This window comes from Vicugna pacos, chromosome 29, assembly GCF_048564905.1.
Source record: "Vicugna pacos chromosome 29, VicPac4, whole genome shotgun sequence".
NCBI classification, from domain to species: domain Eukaryota; kingdom Metazoa; phylum Chordata; class Mammalia; order Artiodactyla; family Camelidae; genus Vicugna; species Vicugna pacos.
The window spans coordinates 4,506,457-4,517,309 of NC_133015.1; the positions used below are offsets into that span (position 1 = coordinate 4,506,457).

The following is a 10,853-nucleotide window of genomic DNA, read 5'->3' on the forward strand; positions in this document are numbered from 1 at the left end:
CACATTCCATTGGATGAAACTTAGTCTCATGGCCCCATGTTTTTGCAGAGTAACTTGGAGATGCATAGAAAATGTGTGCTCAGCAGGAACTTTAGGTGGGTTTGGTGAACACACAACATTGTTTCCGCCAGAGCTTCACTACCTGCTTGACAAATAATTGCCAAGAATGAGTACCATCATGTGGCAGATCAGTCCTCCAGTTCAGTGTGTCTCACTGTGTGTGAGTCAATCTCATGGTTATTTCCCCAATTGGACCAGTTTCTCCCATCACTCAGCTCTACAGCAAAAATTAGATGACTCACTTACCTTTACTTCAAAGGCTAAGTATTGGAATATTAGGGAGAATTCTTAGGAATTTGTTTAGTCAACAGCATAAAGGAGTGAGACATAAAATTTCAAGTGCTACATGACATCCTTGAGCCTCAGAGGCCTTACTGTGAGTTCTCCTGCTCTCACCAGATATGCCTCCCACCCATCAGGAGAGGGTCCTTGCCTGCCTAGGTCCTCTTTCAGCTGGACCAGCTGTGTGAAACCTAGTCCCTAACTTAAATGGGTTTAACCTCTGCTCGTCTGCAAATTATTCAAAGAAGCAATTACAGCCTCCCGCGGGAAGCAGGAGGCACCCCATCCACTCGTTACTACAAAGCACGCCTCTCACACCTTTGTTGGTTCACTCTGCTCCTGAGTGCAATCCCTGTGGGGCCCTCCATGGTGCACAGTGTCTATTTACCTTCATGTGTGAGTTATGTGACTAATAAACTGCTGTCATTCTCACCTGTCCAGTGTCAAGTGTCGTGTGTTCAGCCATCTTGTGCTATTTGGGGTGATGAATCCCTTTCTTAGTCACCTTGTTGGTGACTTAGAAAGGGGTCAGAACAGGAAGATTAGGAGGCTCAGCACATTGCATGGTCCAACTTTGCATCAGCATCTTGTGGATTTTTTCCTTTCATTATTTTTGTGAAGAAAACAATATTAGGTGACATTTCTCGCATTATTTGGTTTGGTCATTTTTTTTGGTTTTCTGGTTTGTTTGGGTTTTGTTTCAGTTATTTAAATGTGGTGGCTAGACAATTTCAAAATAATTTTGTTTCAAAATTCTTTATAGGCAATGGTCTTATAGAAAAGTATAGAGGGGCAAGATGTAGAAGTAAGGGTATCCGGGAACAGCCAGCATCAGTATTATTATTGGACATAAACAGTAAGTGAGATAGGAGGAAAACCTAAGGAGATTGAGACTATTTGGATACTGGCATTAGAAAGTGAACAAAAGTAATTCATAAGCTTTTAAAAAATGAACTCATCGAAGCTATAAAAGTGTTTGAACATATGATGTCATTGCAATTTCATTGTGCTGTGATTTTATCATTCTTATTATTTTATGAGAGGCCAATATGTTGATGCCATCAAAGGCAAACTAGAGCCACCGAAGTCCTTAGAGCACCTTACAGAGCAGACACACCCCAGGGACACTTCCTGTCGTAGGTCCTAACTCTGCTTCTGAAGAGCAATTCTACAGCTTGTCACTCATGAAAGTTTGAAAACCATGAATGGATCAACCATGAATTAGCACCTGCATTTCTTCTTAATCATGTGACAAGGAGAGCAGACAGCTTCTTAAGTGGTGCTCTGAGAACTCCTAACCCAAAATGTCAACCTGCCATCTTAAAATTGCCATCTTAACCTTCTGGTTTGGTTTGGGTTTGGAAAACTATTGGGCCTTCAACGCCATGAAGGATAAGGCGGATTTTGACAGGAAGAATAAGTAGGTTACAACATTCTGATTATAAAGAAGTCTTATCCAAAAACTTCTTGACCTTATAATCAGTGATAATTCTAGTTACTGTAGGCAAGCCTACCACTTACATTGTAACCAGGTGTTTAAGGTGTCTTTTAAGTCTTTTTTTAGACAGTTATTGTTGTGCTTTGATGCTGTTGCAAGAGGTGCTTCACCTTTAAGATTCACAGAAACATTACAGAAGCGGTTACAACAGTTCCCCGTCAAGATGATAGCTATGTGAGAATTCCAGCCCATACTGCCCTCAGACTCCAGAAGCAAAAAGCTGTCCTGCCCCTGCGGCCCCTAGATTAGGCATTCAGAAAATTTTATCAGGCAGGGTCAACGCCCCTATTCAGCCCTGGAGTAGCTACAGAAGACAGACTGCCACCACCATAAGATTATGGGAGTAAAATCTCTGAGAGGGGAATGAGGCGGGAGGGGAATGAGACAGGAAGGAAGGGGGCAGGACATAGCTATCAAAGGAATGCCACAGCAATTAGCACCAAGATGGCGGAAAACTCAACTCCCAATAGACCTGGAGGCCCAAGGTGGCGGGAGTTTCGACCTCCAGTGGACCTTGAGCTTCATTAGCTTCATTAGCATGGTGAATGACACACGCACCAGTGCCATGACAGTTCTGAACCTAACCATGAGAGGTCAAGTGGAGGGCCAGTTCCTGGGAATCCCTGCCCCTTCCCCAGGGCAGTTGGAACAATCCCCTCACTTGTTAGCATATAAAACCCAGCAACCCTGAGCCATGCAGTTGCTCCCTCTCTTGCCCGCATGCTGTCTCTGGAGTGTGTATCTGCATTTACCACTCCCCTCCCCGCCGTGTACATCTCTCTAAATGAATCTACTTTTACTCAAAAAAAAAAAAAGTTCTTGACTTAAACCATTTAGGAGAAGATACTCTCTCTGTAATTATAATCTTGAGTCAGATACTACCACTAGTACCATTACTACTAACGGCAGCTAACATGTAGGAAGCAATTACAGAGCATTAGCCTTATTGCTAAGAATAGATCATGAACGATCATATCTAATACTTACATCAGCGAAAATTTAGAAACTTTCATTATCTATGTTTTGCAGGCAAAGAAAGTGAGGCTTAGAGAAATTGAGTGAAGAACCACAAGATATACAAGTTTTGGGGCTGAGACTCTATCCTTGGGTTTCTGACCCTGCTGTCAGAGCTCTCAACCAATGTGCCAAGAGGATTCCGGGCTGTGGGAAGGAATACTTGGCACACAGATGACTCGGGCTGTCGTCTTCAAAAGGATTTCTCTCAAATTCTAACTTAATTACTAGTTTATTTATCCAGCAATTATTGGCCACCAACTATGGTCCTGAGACCGTGTTAGATATTGTGAATATAACACATGAATGAAATGAATGAAAGATGGTCCCTGCCCTCAAGCAGCACACAGGCCAATGGAGAAGCTAGAAAATAGATGAAGAAGTGTAAATGCAGCATGGTGAGGACATGTGGGGACAGGCAAAGAAGGCTGGGCACTCCGCAGCTGGCACCAGGGAGGTTTTAATGACTGGCAGTGGTGACACTACACTATGATTTAGCCTTTTTTAGGAGTTCTGAGAGGTACCGTGTTTTTCCTCGCTTTCTTCTTTTCTGTTCTTTGTCCCGCTCTTTGATCAAACAGTGCACATAATTAAACAAAAATAAGCAGGTGAGCCACACAATGGTTAAGCGCTCAAGGTTACCTTTTCCACTCTCAGCTGTGTGACCTTGACCCGGTTACTTAACCTCTCAGAATCTCCTGCTTTTTCATTTGTACTTCTTAGGTTTGCTATGAATATTAAATGAGACAATATCATCCCTTGTTAATCATCTTTCTCCACTTTTTATTTTTCAACATAGCTCATGATCTGTTGATATTGTTTATCACTAATATGTTTACTCCGTGAAAGCAGGGTTATTATCTGCTTTCTTCAGTGCTATAACATATGTACCAAAACTAGTGTTTGGTCCTTAGTAATTGAGTAAATAAATGAATGAATGACAAGGCACTTGGATCATAGTAAACATTCAATGAAGATGAGTTTTTAGGATTATGATTGGGGGACGGTGTAGCTCAAGTGGTAGAGCACACGCTTAGCATGTGCGAGGTTCTGGGTTCAATCCCCAGCACCTCCTCTAAAAAAATAAATAAACCTAATTACCACCCCCCCAAAAATAAAAAAAAAAGGATTATGATTATTCCCTGACATACATGTGCATTTTAAAAGTGGCGAAGCTAGCCTCAGTCATAAGGGAGAGCTGGCTAACATGTGTCCTGTATGCTCTGTTTAGCTGTCTTCTGTCTATTCTTGTTTCTCCAGTAACCTCAGTTTGATTACCCTAAAAGGTATCAGGTGAAAGGTGTGCCTTTCACACTGTATTTAAAAATTAAGAGAAAATGCCTGAATGCAGGATGACTCAACTGCAGAAAGATAAATCTTCAACTGTGTGGGTTGAGATTAGTGTCTGAAATAACAGGACCCGCGGTGGAGGTATCAGGGGGCAAGGGAAGTAATAAAGCTCAGGGATGGCTGCGGGAATTGTTGATCAATGAAACACTTTTGATTCTCCACCCCCTTCCCCTATTCCTTCCACCTCTAAATGACACCACTAACCTGATGCCATCTGACGGAGCCAGTTGGATGATGTGTTGCGGGTTTATAACGTGAACTCTTTCTAGCTTGGGATTCCATCACTTGTGTTGCCCTGAAGAAAATCTCCTTAAGCCTCTGCTGGCTGGGGCAGCGAGTGGTCCTAATGCCGACACACACAAGTGGGGTTGTATAACTCAGGAGTGCTCCTTCCAGCTAAGCAAAATCCTGACAAAGACGCCCTCTGAAATCATCTCCTTTTACTTAGTTTCATTTTACAGCTTCACAGGTGGGTCAACTTGCTTTAGGTCCTTTTAACCCAGATTCTATTCTCTGTATCATCAGAGAAATAGGCAGATATCTTTTTGTGGGTTTTCATCTCTACAGCGTTCATCTATTTTGGTTGTGATCCCAATGTCCACATCTCCATTTTAATCTATCTATAACATTTTCTCTGTGGGATATGTTTTATTTATTTTGGTATCCTTTAAAACTACATTTCATTTTGTTTTGGTGAAAATAATTGATTTATAATCACTATCAAATACTTCTTTACCTCATGTAGTTGATAATGATGCTGTAACAAACATCACTTTGTGAGAATACTCCAAATTCCAAGTGAAGAGTCAATGTCTGCTAAGTCAACAGTGGTGGAAATCCACTAATACATATATTTCTGAAATGAGATACTGTGTAAATATGCCTAAATTTAAACCTAATCTATTGTGGGCTAATATTATTTTACATAATATATATCTCTTTAAAATTGATCTGCATGATTGTTTCATTAAATAAGTTACTCATATGCAATTAATTTTTCCTATATTTTATTGAATTTGTAAGTTATGCTCAATTAAAAGGAAATAATTGCAATAAAATAAAATATTCTGTTCAGTTTTTCTAAATGTTTCTACATGTTTCTACCGATACTGGTTTGAAGATGAGAGTAATGCCATTTACCCAACCAATACTTTTTTCCTAGGGTTTTATTCCTTGGAGGGAGGCTGATCTAGTGGGATATTTATCTCTATGTTTTTTCCCTGTGCATTTTAATTCTTTTTACGAATTCTCAAACGCCTTAGAGAAACGACGTTATTATGTGCGTGTGTATTCAATTCAAAGTAAGACGCGTATCAATTTTCCGCTCAAGTGCCGTGATTGCATGGCAACATTAGACTCTTGAGACTTCAGGTTTGTTGTCTTTATTCCCATCCTTGCAGATTCAGCCTCACAGCTTCAAATGCACAGTATCTGGCAGCTACAGAAACTGCGAATGAGAATAATCACAGAGCAGGATTCTCATCTCTCTAATTCTGCATATCAAACTTTCCTTACTTGCTTTGGAAGCCACATCCAAAGCAATCATGTGCTGTGTTTTATATAAAACATGTTAATCTTTTACATAAAGTTGTGACTGTTAAGCCACACTTTCTCTTCCTGGTACTGGATGACAACTGTCCTTAGATGAAACTGAGGCGGTTACCAATGGAACGTAGTTCAACGAAGTAGTAAGAAAATGTTTTCATTTTCATAAATATATATTTTTTCCTTTCTCCTTCGTGCTTTGTAAATTTTACTGCCATTATCCTAGGTAAGTGTTCTTTTTCAGTGGTTTCGTGTGTTGGCTTGTACCAGTTCACAAGAACTGACTGTGACATCTTTCAACCCCAAGTTTAGTGACATCAGGTTGATGGCTTGAAATTGGCCCTAGTGGGAAGTAGCAAATATGACAAGGCCAGAGTTTTTTTTAAACCCAGAGAGCTGGTTGTTAAACATTTACCAGCTTTCCACCGCTAGTAGTGTTAACATTGTTAATGTCCTGATTTTAATCATTGTTCTAAACTATGTAAGGCAATATCTTTGTTTTTTTAGGAGACAAACGCAGAAATATTTAAGGGCAAAGAGATATGTCTGCAACTTACTCTCAAGAAGTTTGATGTATTTATAAATATATAACTGTACACAGACAGAGACAAGACGGAAAGACAGAATAGTAAAGAAAGCATGGTAAAATGTTACCATGTACAGAATTTGGGTGATGGCTGTAAGAAATTCTTTGTGTTATTTTTGTAACTTTTTTGAAGTCAGAAGTGATATCAAACAAAGAGCTAAAAGAAGTGTCCTTGAGGCTGAGATAAAGTGTTGTGAGAAAAGGAGAATGTGAAAGAGCTAGAGCAAGCTCTTGAGTGGTTATGCAAGGTCGTGGACAGGAGCCTAGAGCAGAGAGGAGGGGGGTGGGGATGCAGGGGGGATGGGCTTACCAGGATTCAAAGGCCAAAGGTCAGCTCTGCTAGTTATTTTCTGTGGACTTGGCCCACTGACCCTCTCTGTGCCTGTTTCATCTGTAAAAAGGGGTGATAATCATAATATTTATGCCATGCGGTTGCTATGGTGGTTGAATGAGTTAATGTATAAAGCACTTGCGTTGGTGCCCAACCCCCGAGTCAGCAATTGCTATCACTTTGATTAGTGGCTTTGAGTTTTAATACAGGGCATCAAAGGTTCCAAGAGCCAGGTGCTTGGGAGAGAAAAATGCTCTCTGAATTCTAAAATCTTGACTTATAAGCATTAAGAACCAAAGCCAAGGGCTTGAAGCAAAGAGTATACCATAACACAACCGTAGGATGCAGAGAAAAGAGTGATTTTAAGTCACAAGGTTTAAACTAAAACAGAAACTCAACAACCAAAAATGCGTCCCCTTGGTTTGAGAAAGATTTCTGGGGAGGATTTGGAAAGAAGAGCTGGAGAGTTGAGATCCAATGTGAAGCTTTACTCTCTGCCTGCCCATTTGCCCCCATCCCTTCCTGGATGAATTCTTTGTGAGTGTCAGTGATGACGGCGGTGTTTCCCGAGAAGTAACCATGTGTTAGAGTGTTCTAAGCACTTTATAAGGATGACCTTTTATAATTCTCCCAACACCTCTTCGTAGGTGGAATTATTAACTCCATTTTCTACATGAGGATTCTGATGCAGAAATATCAAGTAAGCTGCCCAGGTCACACACTTAAAACATTTTGAAACGGGATTTGAAGCCAGACAGTAAACTCCAGAGCAGGCACCATCCCTGATGAGTTTTGGCCTCAAAAAGGACTTGTGCCTTGCATCCCATGTGGAGTTCTGGGAGAAGAGAAACCTGACAGACTATTCATGGGAGAGTCACCCTCCACGATGTCCCCCAGGGGTGTCCTCCTCCTGGAATTTTCACACTGGTGTAGTGTTGCTCCACAGTGTAATGGTGTGCCCAGGAGAATGGTGCACGACTTCCAAGGTAAAGTCACAAAGGACAATGTGGCTACTTCTTTGTTCTCTTTCTCAGATCACTTGCCCTGGGAGAAGCTGACTGCCACGTCCTGGGGAGTCTTTGGAATCTCGGCAGAGAAGCCCACATGGTGAGGAACTGAGAACTCCTGCCAACAGCAATATGAATGACCCTGGAAGCAAACATCCTCCAGCCGCAGACAAACTTTCAGATTAACTGCAGCCCTACTGACATCTTGATTGCAGCTTCATGAGAGACCCTGAGCCACAACTACCCACCTAAGTTGCTCCTGAATTCCTGACCAACAGAAACTGAGGTAATACCTGTTTGTTGTGTTAAAACACTAAATGTTGGGGCAATATGTTATGCATCAATGAGTGACTAATACAGTCTAGCACCGATGGAAGATAGCTTCGATAGAAATGGTGCTGTGGCACCTGTTTGTACAAAGAGAGCAGGAGCTCTTCCCCACCCAATCTTTTTGATTACAAATTAAGATCTTGGAGGGGGGCCCAGGGCTAGGGTTATGGACCCCTGTAGTAGGGTCTGCAGGGAAGATTACCCATGCCAAAATAACAGACTTCATGTTTGACCAGCTGAGAATATATACGAGAGGCAGTCGAGACAGAGGCTACTATTCAAGGTCAGGTAGCCCAAACTTCACTCCTTCAGTCATACCTGAGACAGGTCAGCCCATCTCTCCTCTCCCACAGGCATAAGTCTCCTGGGAATTTATAAACTCCCAGGAGTTTTACCCTGGGTAAATGGTATAAAGGAGAAGAGAGATGGAACAGTCATAAGAGATTAAGGTTTAAACAGAAAGTGACCAAGTTCCCTTGAATTGCCAAGAATGAATTTTCCACCACAGATACCGATTGGGGCTTGAGAATAAAATTAATTTCAGTTACGGAGAAACAGAAGTTATTTACAGAGTTTTGCCCAATCAGCGCTTGTATTTACAGACACTTCACAGCCACTATTTCACAATTGGTCAGGACTTCTCTATCCCAGCTCAAGGTAAAAGAAATAGGTCATTGGTGTCACAGAAGAGCAGTGCCAACTTTCTCTGTTTAGAGATGTAGCTGCATTATTTTTGGTGTTGAGAAATAAACCTCTATGGAGAACAGAGAGGATCTTGTGCTTTGCACTAATGTTGGCTAATACTCTTAATACACAATGTTCCAAGAAGTTGTTCTCACCTTTTTACAAACACGAAGCTCATTCTGTTCTCACAGCAAATCTATGGGGTGCTTATTAGCATCAGTCTCATTGAAAAGTGGGGAAACTAAGGCACAGGAAGATGAAGCAAACTGCCAGGTCATATACAGCCCGTCTGGTTCTGGAGCCTATGAATTTAACCACTGCCTTCTCACGCTCTTCACGACGAATCTTATATTTCTTCCAATACTTTATTTCCAGTGCGTCAGGTTTATCCTAAGAGCTGTGACTAAGTTAGAAAAATGTAAGATTTGGACCCGTATTAAATGTGGATTCTCCTGATGACTCTAGACAGGGAGCTTCCTGGCTGATTTCTAAAATAAGGTTAATTGCACTGCTCTCCATGCACGGATACTTATGGAGATGATTCCGCCAGTCTCTGGACTTCGCTTTAATGGTGAATAGCGTTGGGTGCCCCTGCTGTGGAGTGGAGAGCCATACGAATCTTTAAGGACTGCCTGGTAAACATGTAATCAGAAGATCTGGTGCTGCCCAAGAATCTGGAGCAGGTTTTAAATAGCTCACAGAGAGCTAAGCTGGTCTTTCCAAGTCCAAGTTATCAAAAATAGTTTCCTAGTTTGTGTGTGTGACCTTTCCTGGCCGCAGACACTGAGCCATCAAGACAATTTTCCCTTTGCTTGTCTCCGGAGGCAAGAGCAAATTTATGACATTTTCTAATATGAACTAGAATTTGAAGATTGAAATTAATCTCAAATATGGTGCTAGCGCACAGCCCTGTGAGGCCCTTGGGTTTCCCTGAATTCAGTGAAATCACTCTTTCTACAAACACCTCTAAGACAAGAAACAGGGCCCCTGTGGCCAGGTCCTGCCTTCATCAAAATATTCAGCCAGAAACACAGTCATAAAGGCCTAAGGATTCTTTTATAGACAACTTGAGAACCTCTGATACTGTTGATTCACTTATTTTTAGCTGACTTGTCTAAAATTCACTGGAAGAAGACTTTGCTCACTTCTTTTTTTCAAAATTTTATTTAAAAAAATTGTTTTGGTAGGGAGGGTATAGCTCAGTGGTAGAGTGCATGCTTAGCATGCACAGGGTCCTAGGTTCAATCCCCAGTACCTCCACTAAAAAAAAAAAAAAAATTAAAAAATACATAAATCTTATTACCACCCCCCCACATTTTTTTAAATTTTATTTTAAAAATTAAAAAAAAAACATTCTTTTTTTCCCTTCTAGTTTTATTGAGATATAATTGACATACAACACTATATATTTGTAGGGGGAGGTAATTAGGTTTTATTTTTATTTATTTATTTTTCTAGCACGAACGCAGTCCCCCACTGCCACAAATTATGCAGTCGAGTTTCCCACGTTTGGGGAAATCGCAGAGGTCAGCACACCCGGAGAGCGATGGATGAGCCTCACTCTGGGAAAACCACCTTCGTGATCATGGTCTCTCCCCTGCCAGGTAAGTACAGGTTTTATGTTTTTTAATGGAGCACTGGGGATCCAGGACCGCCTGCTTGCTAGGCACGTGCTCTACCACTGCGCTCTATCTCTGCCCCCACTTTCTTTTTATTATGCTTGGAAGATAGATTCTAGCAAACATTTCTAAATCTATTTCATAAACTTTCCCTTTGAGGACAATTCTGACCAACACCTATATGTGAAGCCAGCAGGGAAGAAGAAATATGATTGTCAAGCTGAGATATTTTCTAGAAAGCTAATCATACGGAAATATTGTGAAACATGAAAAATAAACTAAATAAAACTAGAGGATAAACATTCAAAGTACCCTGGGAGCAGAATTTTGGCTTTATTCTCCGCTTTAAAAACATCTGCTACTTTGATTTAGAAAAAAAAATGTAAGTTTGTGTTCTTTTCTGTAAAGGGATGTCTACATTGCCATCTGGTAGAATTTGCTGTGTTCATGCAGAATACTGGGTCATGATCGTCTAATACCCTGCTGGGGTTTTTAATTGTTTTTATTTTCACTTTTCCAACGAGTATTTATTATTAGTTAAGCCATG

The 10,853-nt window shown here is 41.0% G+C and overlaps 1 non-coding gene across 1 annotated transcript; it reads right to left on the reverse strand.

The window, feature by feature from the left end:
- Positions 1-10,140: 10,140 nt before the first annotated feature.
- Positions 10,141-10,299, reverse strand: LOC116286038 (U1 spliceosomal RNA). Its single transcript, XR_004195803.1, has one exon. It is a non-coding gene; the product is annotated as a U1 spliceosomal RNA (small nuclear RNA).
- Between the last annotated feature and the right edge of the window lie 554 nt (positions 10,300-10,853).